Source organism: Salvelinus fontinalis, chromosome 11 (assembly GCF_029448725.1).
Source record: "Salvelinus fontinalis isolate EN_2023a chromosome 11, ASM2944872v1, whole genome shotgun sequence".
NCBI lineage: Eukaryota > Metazoa > Chordata > Actinopteri > Salmoniformes > Salmonidae > Salvelinus > Salvelinus fontinalis.
In genome coordinates, this window is record NC_074675.1 from 36,655,266 (window position 1) to 36,675,876 (window position 20,611).

At 47.4% G+C, this 20,611-nt stretch overlaps 1 protein-coding gene across 8 annotated transcripts in view; it reads right to left on the minus strand.

Moving 5' to 3' along the window:
• The window catches only part of LOC129865649 (sodium/potassium/calcium exchanger 2-like), a 202,118-nt gene extending 182,191 nt beyond the window's left edge, over positions 1–19,927 (minus strand). For 4 of the 8 annotated variants that reach the window (XM_055938590.1, XM_055938589.1, XM_055938583.1 and 1 more), the window contains exon 1: positions 19,487–19,925. The gene's annotated coding sequence lies outside the window, so the exon portion shown is untranslated. Of the gene's footprint in view, positions 1–19,486 lie in introns of all 8 variants that reach the window. The other 4 variants (XM_055938585.1, XM_055938587.1, XM_055938588.1 and 1 more) reach the window with 3 other exon arrangements.
• Between the last annotated feature and the right edge of the window lie 684 nt (positions 19,928–20,611).

The window sequence follows — 20,611 nt, forward strand, 5'->3', positions numbered from 1 at the left end:
GCCCGGTGCGGTACATTCCAGCTCCACGTATCGGCCGGGCTAGATTGAGTATTGAGCCGGATGTCATGAAGCCGGCCCTACATATCTGGCCACCAGTACGTCTCCTCGGGCCGGCTTACATGGCACCAGCCTTACGCATGGTGTCCTCAGTTCGCCTACATAGCCCGGTGCGGGTTATTCCACCTCCCCGCACTGGTCGGGCGACGGGGAGCATACAACCAGGTAAGGTTGGGCAGGCTCAGTGCTCAAGGGAGCCAGTACGCCTGCACGGTCCGGTATTTCCGGCGCCACCTCCTCGCTCCAGGCCAGTACCACCAGTGCCTACACCACGCACCAGGCTTCCAGTGCGTATCCAGAGCCCTGTTCCTCCTCCACGCACTCTTCCTGTGGTGCGTGTCTCCAGCCCAGTGCCTCCAGTTCCGGCACCACGCATCAAGCCTCCTGTGCGTCTCCAGAGCCCTGTACGCACTGTTCCTTCTCCCCGCACTCGCCCTGAGGTGCGTGCCCTCAGCCCGGTACCTCCAGTTCCGGAACCACGCACCAGGCCTATAGTGCGCATCGAGAGTCCAGTGTGCCCTGTTGTTGTTCCCCGCACTAGCCTGAAGGTGCGTGTCTTTAGTCCGGTACCTCCAGTTCCGGCACCACGCACCAGGCCTACAGTGCGTCTCAGCCGGCCAGAGTCTGCCGTCTGCCCAGCGGCGCCTGAACTGCCCGTCTGCCCAACGCCGTCTGAACTGTCCGTCTGCCCAACGCCGTCTGAACTGTCCGTCTGCCAAGCGCCGCATGAACTGCCCGTCTGTATTGAGCCTTCAAAGGCGCCCGTCGGTACTGAGCCTTCAAAGCCGCCCGTCTGCCATGAGCCTACAGAGCCGTCCGCCAGACAGGAGCCGCTAGAGCCTTCCGCCAGACAGGAGCCGCCAGAGCCTTCCGCCAGACAGGAGCCGCCAGAGCCTTCCGCCAGACAGGAGCAGCCAAAGCCTTCCGCCAGACAGGATCAGCCAGAGCATTCCGCCAGACAGGATCAGCCAGAGCCTTCCGCCAGACAGGATCAGCCAGAGCCTTCCGCCAGACAGGATCAGCCAGAGCCTTCCGCCAGACAGGATCAGCCAGAGCCTTCCGCCAGACAGGATCAGCCAGAGCCTTCCGCCAGACAGGATCAGCCAGAGCCTTCCGCAAGACAGGATCAGCCAGAGCCTTCAGCCAGACAGGATCAGCCAGAGCCTTCCGCCAGACAGGATCAGCCAGAGCCGTCATACAGCCATGACCAGCCAGAGCCGTCATCCAGCCATGACCAGCCAGAGCCGTCATCCAGCCATGACCAGCCAGAGCCGTCATCCAGCCATGACCAGCCAGAGCCGTCATCCAGCCATGACCAGCCAGAGCCGTCATCCAGCCAGGATCCGCCGGAGCCAGCCAGCCAGGATCCGCCGGAGCCAGCCAGCCAGGATCCGCCGGAACCAGCCAGCCAGGATCCGCCGGAACCAGCCAGCCAGGATCCGCCGGAGCCAGCCAGGATCCGCCGGAGCCAGCCAGCCAGGATCCGCCAGTCATTCTGGTGTTGCCCCTCATTCTGGTGTTGCCCCTCATTCTGGTACTGCCCCTCATTCTGGTGCTGCCCCTTAGTCCGGTGCTGCCCCTTAGTCCGGTGGGATGGATTTGGAGGAGGCTACAAAAGCGGGGTTTGACTAAGGTGGGATGGGGACCACGCCCAGAGCCTGCGCCGCCACCGTGGACAGATGCCCACCCAGACCCTCCCCTAGACTTTTGGTGGTGCGTCCGGAGTTCGCACCTTGAGGGGGGGGGGGGGGGGGGGGGGGGGTTTATGTCACGTTCCTGACCTGTTTTCTGTTATTTTGTATGTGTTTAGTTGGTCAGGGCGTGAGTTGGGGTGGGCATTCTATGTTTTGTGTTTCTATGTTTAGGTCACTTGTAATTAGCCTTATATGGTTCTCAAACAGGGACAGGTGTTTGACGTTTTCCTCTGATTGAGAACCATATAAAGGTTGGCTGTTCACAATGTTTGTTGGTGGGTGATTGTCTTCCGTGTCTGTGTAGGTTGCGCCACACGGGACTGTTTCGGTTTGTTCGTTCGTTAGTTGTAGTCTGTACCTGTTCGTGCGTTCTTCATGTTTTATGTAAGTTCTCATGTTTTAGGTCAGTCTACGTCGTTTTGTTGTTTTGTAATTTTCCAAGTGTTTTTCGTGTTCGTCTTCGTCTTTCAATAAATTCATTATGTATTCACAACCCGCTGCATTTTGGTCCTCCGATCCTTCTCTCCTCTCCTCGTCCGAGGAGGAAGAACTAGACGCCCGTTACAATAATACCAGAGAGGTGAACTTTAGGAACAGGCGAACTTTAGGCTACTTTGGTGAATTTGCGAGGCATGCAAGACGAGACATTGCAAGGTTCAGATTACCAAAACATATGCGCACCATGTTTTGTTCTGCCTACAACATCCTCTCTTTCCCTTGCGCTGGCTCGCCTGTGGCATATTCATTACACCAATTCCATTGCAAAAAGTTTAGGAACAGAAGCAAACATAACAAAACTGGGAGAATTTAAAACTACCTGAATTTGTCTAATAGAAACTCTTGTTTTAGTTGCAAACTGTTTGGACTAATGATTGCAACCCTGCTCTCTCTCTTTGCGAGTGTGTGTTCATTATTCGGTGTGTTGCGTGATGAATATCCTAGCCTATTCATTGATGATAGGCCCTGCTTTACTGAAGTTGTGAGACATTGCAAGCCAAGAAATTGTAAGATACAGTATTCCATTGCGATAGATAGGCCGAGTGTACGGTTCTGACTGTCTGCCTGGTGGCCAACCTGCCTATACTGTGCCCCTCCCCTCTCTCTCTGTCCCTCGCTAGCTCGCTATGAAAGATGCAAGTGTTTGTGTTCTTGGAAGTACGGAAACTAATCAGTCTCCTCCATTCCAAAAACACTTAACTTCTTATTGCTGGGGGCAGTATTGAGTAGCTTGGATGAATAAGGTGCCCAGAGTAAACTGCCTGCTACTCAGTCCCAGTTGCTAATATATGCATATTATTAGTATGTTTGGATAGAAAACACTCTGAAGTTTCTAAAACTGTTTGAATGATGTCTGTGAGTATAACAGAACTCATATGGCAGGCAAAAACCTGAGAAAAAATCAAACCAGGAAGTGGGAAATCTGAGGTTGGTCGTTTTTCAACTCATTCCCTATTGAAGATACAGTGGGATATTGGTCATGTTGCACTTCCTACGGCTTCCACTAGATGTCAACAGTCTTTAGAACATTGTTTGATGCTTCTAATGTGAAGGGGGGCCGAATGAGAAGGGATTGAGTAAGGTCTCTCCCAGAGTGCCACGAGGTCACATGCGTGTTCATGTGAAAGTTAGCTTGAGTTCCATTGCATTTCTGAAGACAAAGGAATTCTCCGGTTGGAACATTATTGAAGATTTATGTTCAAAACATCCTAAAGATTGATTCTATACTTCGTTTGACATGTTTCTACGGACTGTATCGGAACTTTTTGACTTTTCGTCTGCTACTAGTGAATTTGGATTTGTTTACCAAACGCGCTAACAAAAGGAGCAATTTGGACATCAATGATGGACATTATCGAACAAAACAAACATTTATTGTGGAACTGGGATTCCTGGGAGTGCATTCTGATGGAGATCATCAAAGGTAAGTGAATATTTATAATGTTATTTCTGACTTCTGTTGACTGCACAATATGGCGGATATCTTTTTGGCTTGTTTGGGCTCTGAGTGCTGTACTGAGATTATTGCATGGTTGGCTTTTTCCGTAAAGCTTTTTTGAAATCTGACACAGCGGTTGCATTAAGGAGAAGTGTATCTAAAGTTCCATGTATAACACTTGTATCTTTTATCAATGTTTATTATGAGTATTTCTGTAAATAGATGTGGCTCTGCAAAATCACAGGATGTTTTTGGAACTACTGAACATAACGCGCCAATGTAAACTGAGATTTTTTTATATGAACTTTATCGAACAAAACATACATGTATTGTGTAACATGAAGTCCTATGAGTGTCATCTGATGAAGATCATCAAAGGTTAGTGATTAATTCTATCTATATTTCTGATTTTTGTGACTCCTCTCTTTGGCTGGAAAAATGGCTGTGTTTTTCTGTGACTTGGCTCTGACCTCTCATAATCGTTTGTGGTGCTTTCGCCAAAAAGCCTATTTGAAGTCGGACACTGTGGTGGTAATAACAAGCAGTGTATCTTTAAAATGGTGTGAAATCCTTGTATGTTTGAGGAATTTTAATTACGAGATTTCTGTTGTTTGAATTTGGCGCCCTGCACCTTCCCTGACTGTTGTCATATCGATCCCGTTAGCGCGATCTCAGCCCTAAGTTAATCTTAAGAGTCGATAACATGCAGAATTGAATCTTGACACTCAGAAATGTGAGTCGACACCGGGAATCGATATGCAAGAAATCGAGGAATAAATTATTTTTGGCATTGTTGGAGTTGGAGAAATGTTGGAGAAATGTGGCAATAGGGTGACAAGTTAAATGATAAGGAAGTGAAAACTTTGAGAGGTGGAATTGAGGTACAATAATGGTTGTACATGTGCAATGCTTAATTAACCATCTGAAAGGGACCCAAACCGTGTGTGAAACCCAAATCATTGCTGGCAGCATCACAGCTGTATTGTTAAGGCTGTCGCTTTCCTCATCCTCAGATGAGGTGAGGAGAGAAGGATCTTCTGACCAAAATGCGGGTTCAAGGAAATATGCCATCTTTATTTTTATAACGAAAACTGATGACACGAAAACAAACACTTACAAAACTTACAAAATAACAAAACGACGTAGAACGGAACCTGAACATAAACTCACATCACAAACGTAAACTCACGGACAGGAACGTTACATCAAAACACACGAACAGCCAAACAGCTCCGAAAGTGAATACACATCGACAACGACGAAAGACATCACAGGAGACAATCACCCACAAACAAACAGTGAGAATGCCCTACCTAAATATGACTCTTGATTAGAGGAAAACGCAAACCACCTGCCTCTAATCAAGAGCCATACCAGGCAAACCAAAAACAACATAGAAACAGATAACATAGACTGCCCACCCAAAACTAACGCCCTGACCATAAACACATAAAAACTAACATAAATAGGTCAGGACTGTTACAGTACCCCCCCCCCTCAAGGTGCGAACGCCGGGCGCACCAGCACAAAGTCCAGGGGAGGGTCCGGGTGGGCAGTTGACCACGGTGGTGGTTCCGGCTCAGGACGCTGTCCCCACACCACCATAGTCACTCCCCTCTTCTGTCTACCCCCTCCACTGACCACCCTAAAACTACTTTCCCCAAAATAAACAGCCAGCACCGGGACAAGGGGCAGCACCGGGACAAGGGGTAGCACCGGGACAAGGGGTAGCACCGGAACAAGGGGCAACACCAGGATAAGGACCAGCACCGGAATAAGGGGCAGCACCGGGACAAGGGGCAGCACCGGGACAAGGGGCAGCACCGGGACAAGGGGCAGCACCGGGACAAGGGGCAGCACCGGGACAAGGGGCAGCACCGGGACAAGGGGCAACACCGGGACAAGGGGCAGATCCCGGCTGAAGGACTCTGGCAGGTCCTGTTTGGACGGCTCTGGCAGGTCCTGGCTGGACGGCTCTGGCAGGTCCATGCAGGCTGACGGCTCTCGACGCTCATGGCAGGCTGACGGCTCTCGACGCTCATGGCAGGCTGACGGCTCTCGACGCTCATGGCAGACTGACGGCTCTCGACGCTCATGGCAGGCTGACGGCTCTCGACGCTCATGGCAGGCTGACGGCTCTCGACGCTCATGGCAGGCTGACGGCTCTCGACGCTCATGGCTCTCTGACGGCTCTGGCTGCTCATGGCTCTCCGACGGCTCTGGCTGCTCATGGCTCTCTGACGGCTCTGGCTGCTCATGGCTCTCTGACGGCTCTGGCTGCTCATGGCTCGCTGGCGGCTCTGGCTGCTCATGGCTCGCTGGCGGCTCTGGCAGATCCTGTCTGGTTGGCGGCTCTGGCAGATCCTGTCTGGTTGGCGGCTCTGGCAGATCCTGTCTGGTTGGCGGCTCTGGCAGATCCTGTCTGGTTGGCGGCTCTGGCAGATCCTGTCTGGTTGGCGGCTCTGGCAGATCCTGTCTGGCTGACGGCTCTAGCGGCTCCTGTCTGGCTGACGGCTCTAGCGGCTCCTGTCTGGCGGATGGCTCTGTAGGCTCATGGCAGACGGGCGGCTTTGCAGGCTCATGGCAGACGGGCGGCTTTGCAGGCTCATGGCAGACGGATGGCTCAGACGGCGCTGGGGAGACGGATGGCTCAGATGGCGCTGGAGAGACGGATGGCTCAGATGGCGCTGGGGAGACAGATAGCTCTGTAGGGAGGAGAAGGAGAGACAGCCTGGTGCGTGGTCTAGGCACCGGCTGCGCTGGAGAGGAGGAAACAGCAGGAGAGAGAACCCGGAGAGACAGCCTGGTACGGGGGGCTGCCACCGGAGGACTGGTACATGGAGGTGGCACCGGGTCTACCGGACCGTGAAGGAGGACACGTGCTCTTGAGCACCGAGCCTCCCCAACCTTACCAGGTTGAATGGACCCCGTAGCCCTGCCAGTGCGGCGAGGTGGAATAGCCCGCACTGGGCTATGCAGGCGAACCGGGGACACCACCTGTAAGGCTGGTGCCATGTACACCGGCCCGAGGAGACGTACTGGAGACCAGATACGTTGGGCCGGCTTCATGGCACTCGGCTCGATGCCCAACCTAGCCCTCCCAGTGCGGCAAGGTGGAATAGCCCGCACTGGGCTAAGCACGCGTACTGGGGACACCGTGCGCTCTACCGCATAACACGGTGTCTTACCAGTACGACGCCTTCTACCTCCACGGTAAGCACGGGGAGTTGGCTCGGGTATCCTACCCGGCTTTGCCACACTCCTCGTGTGCCCCCCCCCCAAGAAATTTTTTGGTCTGACTCACGGGCTTCCAACCGCGTCGTCGCGCTGCCTCCTCATACCAGCGCCTCTCAGCCTTCGCTGCTTCCAACTCCTCCTTAGGACGGCGATATTCCCCTGGTTGAGCCCAAGGTCCTCTACCGTCCAAGATCTCCTCCCAAGTCCAGAAGTTCTTGTTGCTCCGTCGAGCATTCCCATACCGCTTGGTCTCTGTTTGTTGGTGGGTGATTCTGTTAAGGCTGTCGCTTTCCTCATCCTCAGATGAGGTGAGGAGAGAAGGATCTTCTGACCAAAATGCGGGTTCAAGGAAATATGCCATCTTTATTTTTATAACGAAAACTGATGACACGAAAACAAACACTTACAAAACTTACAAAATAACAAAACGACGTAGAACGGAACCTGAACATAAACTCACATCACAAACGTAAACTCACGGACAGGAACGTTACATCAAAACACACGAACAGCCAAACAGCTCCGAAAGTGAATACACATCGACAACGACGAAAGACATCACAGGAGACAATCACCCACAAACAAACAGTGAGAATGCCCTACCTAAATATGACTCTTGATTAGAGGAAAACGCAAACCACCTGCCTCTAATCAAGAGCCATACCAGGCAAACCAAAAACAACATAGAAACAGATAACATAGACTGCCCACCCAAAACTAACGCCCTGACCATAAACACATAAAAACTAACATAAATAGGTCAGGACTGTTACATGTATTGTGAATTCACGTAGAATTGTATGAATTTGTATTATCTTTTTAACGAAAAACCGATATTAAAAAATTGCTGTTTAAACGTTAAGAAAATGTGTCCATTAGTTGAATACCTCAGACAAGTCGTCGATGCTACGGGCCTTTACAAGGCTCTGTCTAAGGTCAAGGCCATCTTGGATGTCCCAGCTCCTCAGAAAGTCAGTGTTCTTTCCTGGGGTTACTGAATTACTATGTACACTTTTATATGTAGTATGCATCAGTTGCTTTGTTAGGACAAAACATGGAAATGGACAGAACAATGCTAGGAAGCATTCGTGAAAACCAAGCAAACATTCCTGAAATGAGGCACTTAAAACACTTTGACCGGTCATTGCCAATACAACTAGCTTGTGATCCTAGTCCATATGGTGTGGGAGCAGTCATTACTAGGGATGGGTACCGAAACCCGGTATTAAACAGGCACCGGGGATAAATTATGAAAGACCGTATTTATCGATAAGCTCCGACATTATCGGTTATGTTTTCAGTACTGGAGAAATTAAGAAAATACATTTCCTATTTATTATTACTACATAAACATTATCTTGCACATTTTACCTCATCAACTGTTTCTAATTTGCAATAGGATGAAAACATTTGTCTATGATGCATTTTCGCTATTCCCAATCCAGATCTCTCTCGCGTGGAGCCTGTGTCTCTCTTACAGCACACACACACACACACACACACACACACACACACACACACACACACACACACACACACACACACGAAAGAGCCTACTCTTAATTAGTGACGATGGCAGAGAGAACTAAACGTTCAAAAGTGTGGTAACACTTCACCAGAGTCGATGCTGACAATGCTCGTTGCCACAAGTGCAACAAGCCTTTTGCTTGTAAGGGCGGAAACACGAGCAATCTGTCCAAACATCTATCGAAAGTGCATCATGTACAGGCAAAGAAATGCACAATTTTTGACTGCCTAGCTCGTAGTTTATCTCTCATTGCCCAATCTACATTAGGTATGTATGCTAGCAGCCTAGAGCCCACACACAGAGTTAACTAAATTATGCGAACATGGGTTCATGATCAAAAGTAATCATTAGCCAGCTAATTGTTTAGCTATGGGTGCGTTCATAAATTCCAACACACATTTAAAGATTTTGCCACTTTTTTGTTAATGTTGCAGCCACAATGAAGCAACCCACTCCTCCCTCTAATACCGCTGGTCCAAGCCAAAGACAAGCCCAAAGCCCCTTCATACTGGCAGCTAGTGGGAGGATGACTGAGGAGAGGGTGAATGAGTGCCACCTAGCCTTAACCAAGTTCATAGTGAAAGGCCTACACCCCTTTGCGACAGTGGAGTCCAAGGGCTTTAGGTAACAGTCTGTCAGTATATTGCTGTATTCATTTTTAGGATATAGTAGTATAAAAGGGTTATGTTAGTCCCATCACTCCACAATACAATACACAACAATACAATAATTGAATAATGATAGTTTTCATGTGTTGAATTATCTTTTTTTACTGTAGGGAGATGAGCAAGGCACTCAACACCAAATATACCCCTCCGTCCAGGAGTTACCTCAGTGACACAATAATTCCTACCTGGTATGGTATAGAAAAGGCCAATGTGATCACTGAGCTGAAGGATGTGCCAAAGCTGGCCATCGCATCAGACGGGTGGACCAGCCTCTGTCAGGACCACTATCTCACTGTTACAGTGCACTACACAAGCCAGGGCAGTGTAAAACAGAAGGTCCTCCATTCCAGGGCAGTGTACAAATCGCAAACTGGCGAAGTAGTGGCAGAGCAAGATTGTAGCTGTGACTGTTGATAATGCTTGCAATATGGATGTTGCCATCAAAATAGGATGCTTTGCACACACATTGAATTTGGCAGCGAAGAAAATATTACTAATATTACTTCCATTGACAAATGGGCAGCCCGAATCAGAGCAGTGGTCATGGGGTTCAAGAGATCCTCGACAATCTTGAAGGAAAAGCAGCAGCTCCTTGGTAAGAAGCCAGCTCAATCTATTAAAGTATTATTTTGAAATTCCCACATTTAACAATTTAATTCAATATTCAAGTGTGCGGTAATTAAATGCACGTTGTTTTTTGTTGTCGTTTCAGGCCTTCCGCAACACTTACTTATCCTTCAGATGGAACTCGCTCTATCTAATGATAGAGAAATTCATGGATCAGTATCCAGTGATTCAAGCAGCAGCCTTGGACCCACGATTGCGAAAAGCAATGACCAAGGACAACCTTCCATAAGGCTGAGGAGTTTGACAATCCTCTATACATCCACACTGTGTGTGCCATGTGAAAAGAATGCCAGCTGTGGACAGATCATACGCATCCTCCAAAAACTGGATGAGCACTTCACTGTGAAGCATGAAGATACAACGTTTGTGACAACCATCAAAGTGAAGGTGTGGGAGAATCTCTCTGAGTGCCATCAGGATGAGGACATTCAAGCCATCCTGCATAAGACCACAGCAATGGACCCCAGAATTAAAGGGAGGCCGGTGAGTGACGCCACCTGGAATAGGCTGAGGAAGGCAACTGTTGAGGCCAATGTGACAGGAGCAACACCAGGGCTGTCAGAGGAGCAGGAGCAGACAGGCACAGAGCACCAGCAACAGGAGGAGTCTGAAGGAAAGGAAATGGAGGAGACAGTCCCTCTGTTGTACAAAACAAGGAGTGCCTTGGAGGAGCTGTTCTCAGAGGAGTACAGGGAGTTGAGGTCGACGATCCAACAGGACACCTCGCCCCTCAGCGAGCGTGTTGACCTAGAGGTCGAGCTCTACAAAGGCCTGCCTCCCATCCCCATGGCTGAAGATCCTGTGACGGTGGGAGAAGAGAGCTACTCTGTCCCTCACAAACATTGCAACAAGCTACCTCTGTGCTCAAGCCTCCTCCACCCCTAGCGAGAGGGTATTTTCGACTGCAGGGGAACATAATAAGCCAAGAGAGGTCCCAACTTTTGCCAGAGAAGGCAAATATGTTGATCTTTCTCCAGAAGAACTGCTAAGGACTGTTAGTTATTTTGCAGACTACCTGCATACCCCACCCATTTTGCTCTACATGTATACCACTGTACTTTCTTTTGCAGGAAAATATTGTTTATTTCATTTGTTTTACATTTCCATCATCACAACATTAGAGTCTATAATAGTGATTTGTTCAAAACATTGCTGTTTCTTTAACTGTAAATAATTGTTATTTTATTTATTTTACATTTCAGAAAATAAAGCAAAGTTAATTCTGTTCTTAATTTGGTTTGGGGGTTTTTTCGTAAAAAATTGCAAAAAGAAACGATAAGAATATCGTTAAAGTACCGGATAGATAAGCAGTATCGGTAAGAGTAGTAATACCGTTAAAATCCTAACGATACCCATTCCTAGTCATTACCATATCATGCCTTCAGATGAAGAGAAGCCGATCGCTTTCGCATCGAGGATATTGAAGAAATAACTATGCACAGATAGAACGGGAAACCCTAGGCATCGTTTTTGGAGTGCGTAAGTTTCACCAGTGTCTGTACGGGAGGAAGTTCACCCTTCTTATAGATCATCGTCTGCTGACGAGCATCTTTGGACCGCATACAGGGATTACATCACTTACTGTAAGCAGAATGCAAAGATGGGTTTTGTTGTTGTCAGCACACACCTACGATATCAATAACTGCAAGTCTGAACTATATTACAACAGTCACGCCAAGTAGACATTTTTTACATCAGAGAAGTGGAAAATGCACCAGTCACTTCAACACAAGTGCGCAGAAACACCAGAAGCGACTCATCAAAGGCAGAGCTGCAGGGGATGCCACAGAACTGAAACTTTACCTTTCCAGGAGAACTGAGCTGTCAGTACAGTCCGGTTGTCTGCTGTGGGGGAGGAGAGTTATCATTCCGCCTTCGCTGACGAAACCCCCTTGTAACGGTAGTCTTGTGGTGAATGAGCGGACCAAGGCGCAGCGGGTGATGAATACATCATGAAAATTTATTAACAGAACGACGAAATACGAAAACTCTTTAACAAACTACAAAACAAATAAATGACGTAGACTGACCTAAAACATGAGAACTTACAAATACACGAAGAACGCACGAACAGGTACAGACTACAAACAAACGCTACAGTCCCATGTGGTACGAACATACATACAGACACGGAAGACAATCACCCACAAACAAACAGTGAGAACAGCCTACCTTAATATGGTTCTCAATCAGAGGAAACGTCAAACACCTGCCTCTAATTGAGAACCATATCAGGCAACACATTAAACCCAACATAGAAACACAATACATAGAATGCCCACCCCAACTCACGCCCTGACCAACTAACCAACATACAAAAACAAGAGACAACAGGTCAGGAACGTGACATAACCCCCCCCCCTCAAGGTGCGAACTCTGGGCGCACCACCAAAAGTCTAGCGGAGGGTCTGGGTGGGCATCTGTCCACGGTGGCGGCTCAGGCTCTGGGCGTGGTCCCCATCCCCGCTTTTGTAGCCTCCTCCCAATGACCACCCTCCAAATTAACCCCACTGGATTAAGGGGCAGCACCGGACTAAGGGGCAGCACCGGAATGAGGGGAAGCTCCGGACTGAGGGACGGCAGCTCCGGACTGAGGGACGGCAGCTCCGGACTGAGGGACGGCAGCTCCGGACTGAGGGACGGCAGCTCCGGACTGAGGGACGGCAGCTCCGGATTGAGGGACGGCTGCTCCGGACTGAGGGACGGCTGCTCATGGCTGGCTGACGGCTCTGGCTGCTCATGGCTGGCGGACGGCTCTAGCGGCTCCTGGCTGGCGGACGGCTCTAGCGGCTCCTGTCTGGCGGACGGCTCTAGCGGCCCCTGTCTGGCGGACGGCTCTGAAGGCTCGGGACAGACGGGCGGCTCTGAAGGCTCGGGACAGACGGGCGGCTCTGAAGGCTCGGGACAGACGGGCGGCTCTGAAGGCTCGGGACAGACGGGCGGCTCTGAAGGCTCGGGACAGACGGGCGGCTCTGAAGGCTCGGGACAGACGGGCGGCTCTGACGGGGCTTGGCAGACGGGCAGCTCTGACGGTGCTTGGCAGACGGGCAGCTCTGACGGTGCTTGGCAGACGGGCAGCTCTGACGGCGTTGGGCAGACGGCCGACTCTGACCTGCTGAGGCGCACAGTAGGCCTGGTGCGTGGTGCCGGAACTGGTGGTACCGGACTGGAGACACGCACCTCAAGGCTAATGCGGGGAGCAGGAACAGGGCATACTGGACCCTGGAGACGCACATTAGGCCTAGTGCGTGGTGCCGGAACTGGTGGTACCGGGCTGGGGACACGCATCTCAGGGCTAGTGCGGGGAGCAGCAACAGGACGTACAGGACTCTGGAGACGCACAGGAGGCTTGGTGCGTAGTGCCGGAACTGGTGGTACCGGGCTGGAGACACGCACCATAGGGCTAGTGCGTGGAGGAGGAACAGGGCTCTGGAGACGCACAGGAAGCCTGGTGCGTGGTGTAGGCACTGGTGGTACTGGGCTGGGGCGGGGAGGTGGCGCCGGAAATACCGGACCGTGCAGGCGTACTGGCTCCCTTGAGCACTGAGCCTGCCCAACCTTACCTGGTTGTATGCTCCCCATCGCCCGACCAGTGCGGGGAGGTGGAATAACCCGCACCGGGCTATGTAGGCGAACCAGGGACACCATGCGTAAGGCTGGTGCCATGTAAGCCGGCCCGAGGAGACGCACTGGAGACCAGACGCGTTGAGCCGGCTTCATGGCACCTGGCTCAATACTCAATCTAGCCCGGCCGATACGAGGAGCTGGTATGTACCGAGGAGCTGGTATGTACCGCACCGGGCTATGCACACGTACAGGAGACACCATGCGCTCTACTGCGTAACACGGTGTCTGACCGTACTCTCGCTCTCCACGGTAAGTACAGGGAGTAGGCACAGGTCTCCTACCTGACTTCGCCACACTCCCTTTTAGCCACCCCCCAAGAAATTTTTGGGCTTGACTCACAGGCCTCCGTGCTAGTCGCGTACCCTCATAACGCCGGTTCCTCTCTCCGGTTGCTTCTGCTCTCCTAATCGCCTCCAGCTGTTCCCATGGGAGGCGATCCTTTCCAGCCAGGATCTCCTCCCATGTGTAGCAACCTTTGCCGTCCAAAACATCCTCCCATGTCCATTCCTCCTTCGTGCGCTATTGCTTTATCCCGTTACACCGATGCTTGATCCTTTATTGGTGGGTGATTCTGTAACGGTCGTCTTGCAGTGAATGAGCGGACCAAGGCGCAGCGGGTGATGAATACATCATGAAAATGTATTAACAGAACGACGAAACACGAAAACTCTTTAACAAACTACAAAACAAATAAACGACGTAGGCTGACCTAAAACATGAGAATTTACAAATACACGAAGAACGCACGAACAGGTACAGACTACAAACAAACGCTACAGTCCCGTGTGGTACGAACATACATACAGACACGGAAGAAAATCACCCACAAACAAACAGTGAGAACAGCCTACCTTAATATGGTTCTCAATCAGAGGAAACGTCAAACACCTGCCTCTAATTGAGAACCATATCAGGCAACACATTAAACCCAACATAGAAACACAATACATAGAATGCCCACCCCAACTCACGCCCTGACCAACTAAACACATACAAAAACAAGAGAAAACAGGTCAGGAACGTGACACCCCTTTGCAACAGCTACACTCAAGTCATTGTGGAATGGTTTGCATGATGGAAATCACACAAAGCTACTTCTGGTGGCCAGGGGCGGACTTGGTGATTTGGAGGCACAGGCAGAGGCCAGTCTTTTTGGCCAGACAGCATCAAATACATGGGCTACACATACTGTACATGTCCTCTGATTCTGTCTTGATGACGATGGCAGTATTATCAGCAGCACCTGTCTTTTTACTTAAGAAATGCATTAATTTAATGAATTTTAACAGACAAATTACATTTGAACAGAACCTCATTGCTGCATCTGGAATAGTTCATTATTATAACCCAGTCCATGGGTGATTAATGACACTTGTTTCTACTATTATCAGGGTTGGGGAGTAACAGATTACATGTAAAGGGCCACATTGAGGATTACATGTAATCTGTTACATGGAACAGATTACAAAAAAAACTGTAACCCGTTTTACATCACCAGCAAAAATAGTGTAATCAGATTACATGAAACTTTTTAAAAACTAAATGATTACTTGTAGGATTACTTAAAAATGCAGAAACTATGTTTTTGGAGACCATTCAGTTTTCTCAATGATATTCAAATTGGCATTGAAAAAAAGGCGCAAATTTAAAGGGCTACTTAGGGATTTTAGCAATGAGGCCCTTTATCTACTTCAGAGGCCACTATGATGACACACCAAATGCGTTTGATGGATCGGAAGAAAAGAGCAGGAATGGGCTATTGTAGGCTACAGTCCAAGCTACAGTGCCTTCAGAAAGTATTCATACCCTCTCCACATTTCGTTGTGTTACTGCCTGAATTCAAAATGGATTAAAAATATGTTTTTTCTCAACCATCTATACATAATACCCTACAATGACAAATTGAAAACATGTTATTAGAAATTTCAACACATTTCTTGAACATTAATTACAGAAATATCTAATTTACAAAAGTTTTCACACTCCTGAGTCAATACTTTGTAGAAGCACCTTTCGCAGCGATTACAGCTGTGAGTCTTTCTGGGTAAGTCTCTAAGAGCTTTCCACAGCTGAATTGTGCAACATTTGCCCATTATTCTTTTCAAAATTCTTCAAGCTCTGTCAAATTGGTTGTTGATCATTGCTAGACAACCATTTCCAGGTTTTGCCATAGATTTTCAAGTAGATTTAAAACAAAACTGTAACTTGGACCCTCAGGAACATTCACAGACTTCACGGTAAGCAACTCCAGTGTGTTTTAGGTTATTGTCCTGCTGAAAGGTGAATTCATCTCCCAGTGTCTGGTGGAAAGCAGCCTAAACCAGGTTTTTCTCTAGGATTTTGCCTGTGCTTAGCACCATTCAATACTTTTTTCTCCTGGAAAAACTCCCCAGTCCTTAACGATTACAAGCATACCCATAACATGATGCAGCCACCACTAAGCTTTTATTTTATTTTTTACCCATCTACAGTACCAATAGGTGTCTTTCTTTGCTAGGCATTGGAAAACCTTCCTGGTCTTTGTGGTTGAATCTGTGTTTGAAATTCATTGCTTGACTGAGGGACCTTACAGATAATTGTATGTGTGGGGTACAGAGATGAGGTAGTCATTCTAAAATCATGTTAAACACTATTATTGCACACAGCGTGAGTCCATGAAACATATTATGTGACTTGTTAGGCAAATTTGTACTCCTTAACTTATTTAGGCTTGCCATAACAAAGTGGTTGAATACTTATTGACTCAAGGCATTACAGCTTTTCATTTTTAATTAATTTGTAAAGATTTCAAAAAACATAATTCCATTTTGACATTATGGGGTATTGTGTGTAGGCCCATGACAAAACAACTCCATTTAATACATTTTTATTCAGGCTGTAACAGAACAAAATGTGGAAAAAGTCAAGGGGTGTGAATACTTTCTGAAGGTCTTCCAATTGTGCAACTGCTGTTAGCATCCAAAGATTATCCAACTTGAGTAAATGCTTGGAGGTAAGGACGACAGCAGTGGTGTAGCCTACAGGCGATACGGGTATCACTTATTATTGATAACTAGGCTACATAGCGCATTGACGTGAATCACACTCCTGCTCCCTGATTTAGCTATTTGCACCTTATAGATTGTGGATGTTGTGGATGGCTGTTATTTTTTTTACCCAATAATGGTTGAATTGAAGAAGTTTAAACTGCTTGTCAATCATTGTTTTTTCTACCAGGGGTGTATTCATGACGGAAAAAACTTTACTGTTTACGAACCAAACAGAAGCTAACAGAGCAAAAGGAGAGTTTATATTAGACAAATTCAGGTAGGTCCCTTCCCGTTTCATTCTGTTTAAGAAATGTTTTGCAACAGAATCAGAATAATGAATACCTCCCCCAGTGGACAGCCAGTGAAAAATGAACTCTAGCAACAGCCGCATAGTGCGTATCCCAGCCTATGTAATAAAAGTCTGAGTTCCTCCCTTCTAAACTCCCCCATAGTATTGCGCTCCATACTGTATGATTTTATTGCTTAATCTAATTTGTGCTATTTAAAAAAAAAATGCATAGACCTAACAGACAGATGCTCAAACTCCAACTCACACTTTGTTAGACTTAAAAAGCTGCAAATTATTGAAATATCAAAGTGTCACCAACGAAAATGTAAACAACAGGCCTATAGCAAATGCAGCATTTGGAATACATTTTTCACATGCAATTAGCACTTTTCGGTAGTGCTCAAAGCATGCCATTCCAAGAGCAGTATTTTTTTCCCCACTCGAAGCAATGAACCTAATCAGTCCTCCGAGACAACAAAATAATAAACAACAGAGTCGGCTAATTAGTCCTTAGTTTTGGGGTTATGCTCAGATAAAACATGTTGGCTAATCTATATTTCCAAGTCCTATTCTTAAAAATCTAGGGGTATTAAATTAATTGGAATTGGATCTGAGCGATTTCGGTTAGATGGGCCATCTGTTTAGGGTTAGGAGTATGGTTAAGGTTCGGGTTAAGGTTAGGTTTAAGAGCAGATTTTATGACGTTGTGGCTGTGCCAGCTACTAACCTGCACCTCTTAAGTGGAAAGTAATCATATTACGTTACTGAGTTTGGGTAATTTAAAAGTCATGTTGGTAATTACAATTTTGGACAGGTAACTAGTAACTCTAACGGATTACATTTAGAAAGTAACCAACCCAAGCCTGACTATTATGAGAAAAACTTGGATTATATTAATATTGATATGAAATATATGTATATGCATGGAAATAAATGATTGATCTATTATGAATTTGGCTGTATGGATTCAAAAACTTTTGGGGGGGGCTTTTTTGTCAACAATGCGGCCTCATTAACCTGGGCACAGTGGCCAGGCAAACCCCCCTCGAGTGGAGCAGGGTGGGCCTCATAAAAAAAAGATTACCAGTATTATTATTTTTTTTAACTATGCCCAGCTCACGAGGCCTCTTGATCATGTGAGGCCTAAAGCAATTGCCCCTCCTGCCTAATGGTAAGTCTGCCACTGCTGGTGGCCTGGACTGGATGGAAGCATTGAAGAGAAAGCAAAAACATGTTCCTCATGTCAGAAGGGTCACAACATACCTCAACTTGCACCTTTTTATCCGTGGGGTTGGTCAGGGGAGGCGTGGCAACGCATACACCAACTTCACAGGTCCATGAGAAGACAGAATGTTTCTCATGGTCGTGCAACCTCATGGCAAAAGGTTGCCATCATGAGGTCTACTACTGCTGACAAAAACATCAAGAAGCTTGGCGAAGTGTTTAGTCGGTTCGGTTCACCACTCATTGGCAACAACAGAATGCAGCTAGTGTCCCAAGAAATCGCCATGTTCCTACATGTGAATGGCATACAACACAACAGGTCCGCGCCGTATCATTCATCTACCAAAGGGCTGGCACAAAGGTTCGTGCAGACGATGAAACATGCCTTGAAAGCGTCTCATGGTCAAAGGAGACTGCACCAATGCTTGAACAGCTTCCTGCTATCCTACAGGAACACACCTCACGCAACCACCAAGGCTTCACCTGTATCGCGACTCATGAAGCGAGAGCTACGCACAAGCTTCGACCTACTCAAACCTCAGAACCAAAAGGAGACTGTAGAGTTAAGTCAAACGTTGTGAACTGAGAGCAAAGGACAGAGCTGGAGAAACTGTCTTAGCTAGGAACTGCCTCAAAGAACCAAAGTGGGTTCCTGCTTTGGTCATTGCTCAGACTGGTCCTGTGTCCTACACTGTCCAGACTGCAGAGGACATCAACTGTCAAAGGCACAGGTATCAGTTACTGTTGAGTAAAGCAACATCCACAGATCCACCAGTCATGAGTGGTCCAGAACTGTTATTAAGTGACACCCTGACTCAGCAGTCGTCAGCTAGGAGCTCACAGTCACATTCTCAGGACACTTACTCAGCCACACCCACAAAAGCACACAACAAGACTGCGACACAGGCTACTCACATGCCTACACCTGTGTCAACGCCACAGTCCAAGGAGGTTTTTGAGAGTCAGGTTGACTGCATTACCATATGAGAAAGAGGCTGGCACCTAGATGCTTGGACTTGTTTGTTTTGTATTAGGGTTGTACCATTAGCACCTCCATATTTGTGCTGCAGAGCATCATGGATAATATGCGTGTTGAGACGATCATTTTCTAGATAAATTATTGTCAGAATGTTACATTTTTTGTTGCGTCGATTTTTTTCGTGACGCAAACGTGGTTAACTAACAGACTCTACTTGCGTCAGAATCTTTATTTTTACAGAAAAATAACAAACATTGCTGGAAATGTAAGTTTAAGTCAGTCAGTAACGTTAGGCTATTGGCGTTTAAATGAAATAGCCTGAGTGCAAACATACTGGCCTTGTCTTGCGTACGCCTATAGCCTGCATCGTGCAATGAAATAGCAGCATTTTATCTCTTCATTTATACTAGGACCAGCAAACAGCTGTTGCAACGTGCGCCTCTGTCCTTCAATAAAATCGCCCTGCCGGTTAACAATAGCGCTCCAAAGCTGCGTAATTATTAGGCTGTTCGGTTAACATCATCTGTGTAAAATGTATGCGTAAACGCTTATTAACATTGACAAATGTGTGAGTCATTATGAATGTCTTACCTTATATAGAGGTACATAGAACGGTACGTTATCGCACCAGGTCGAAATTCAGTATCCTCTCTCGTGTCCTTGTGCTCTCATTGAGCAAATGTGATGTTACTATCCTATCCGACGATTGATGAGGAGCCCCGACAAACTGGTTGCAAGCTGCGCTCACCTCAGCATCATCCCTCCCATATCACAGAGAAATCCGAAAGTACCTTGCTAATGAAAGAGAAGAGACTGGAACCCAATGTAGGGTCGGTCTAACCACGTGAATAGGGAGGCTATAGCCTACAATATCAGACGGACAAACCATTTGCCTGGTTGACTGGTAGACTACCTACAGTGTAAACCGTCAAATGATACCATATACCACGGAAATACTAGACTTGGATGGAGTTGCCGTGGTTACAGCAATGGCACCATGTCAACTACACAGATAGGGCTGACATAGATGTTTGAAATAACGTTCAATGATGTTACTTAGTGGTCTGCACGTGATCCTTCGTATATTGATATGAAGGTCACCCTTACGAAAAAATATTGCAGTCAGAGCGCAGTACTACTGCAAATACTGCGTCCAAAATAACTATTTTTACTGCAGTGATTTTGCAGTGTAAGCAGTTAGAGTGCAGTAGTAATTCTGCAATTAATGCGTCCAAAATACCCCAATCGACTGCAGTTACTGCACTTTTACTGCAGTTTCAAACTGCAATCTTTTTTTGTATGGCCAATGAAGGGTAGTCACTAAATGGAGCTAAAGCAGAGCCTTATTCACAAAGCAGAGTGAGAGCTATTATCTGTTTTTCCTTTTATCATAATGAATAAGACGGGGGACTTGATCCTAAATCAACACTTTGTGGATATGGGCACAGATGGTTTAGAATTTGTGAGTCATCAATGAGTTGAAGTGTTTTGAAATTACATCAATTGATGTGGTATAGCCTACCACATTGGGTAATCTGGATATTATTAATCTGAAACTAGGTTGAAACATCAGGGCATTTTGGGACATGAGATCCATAAAGGAATGCACTGCAGTCATGACTTCAAGGTCAAACAGTGTGTGGGATTTGGTGTTGTACGATTTGTCTGTTGCACAGCTCTCAGTTGACGTTACATCCATCTCTACAAACCTGCTTC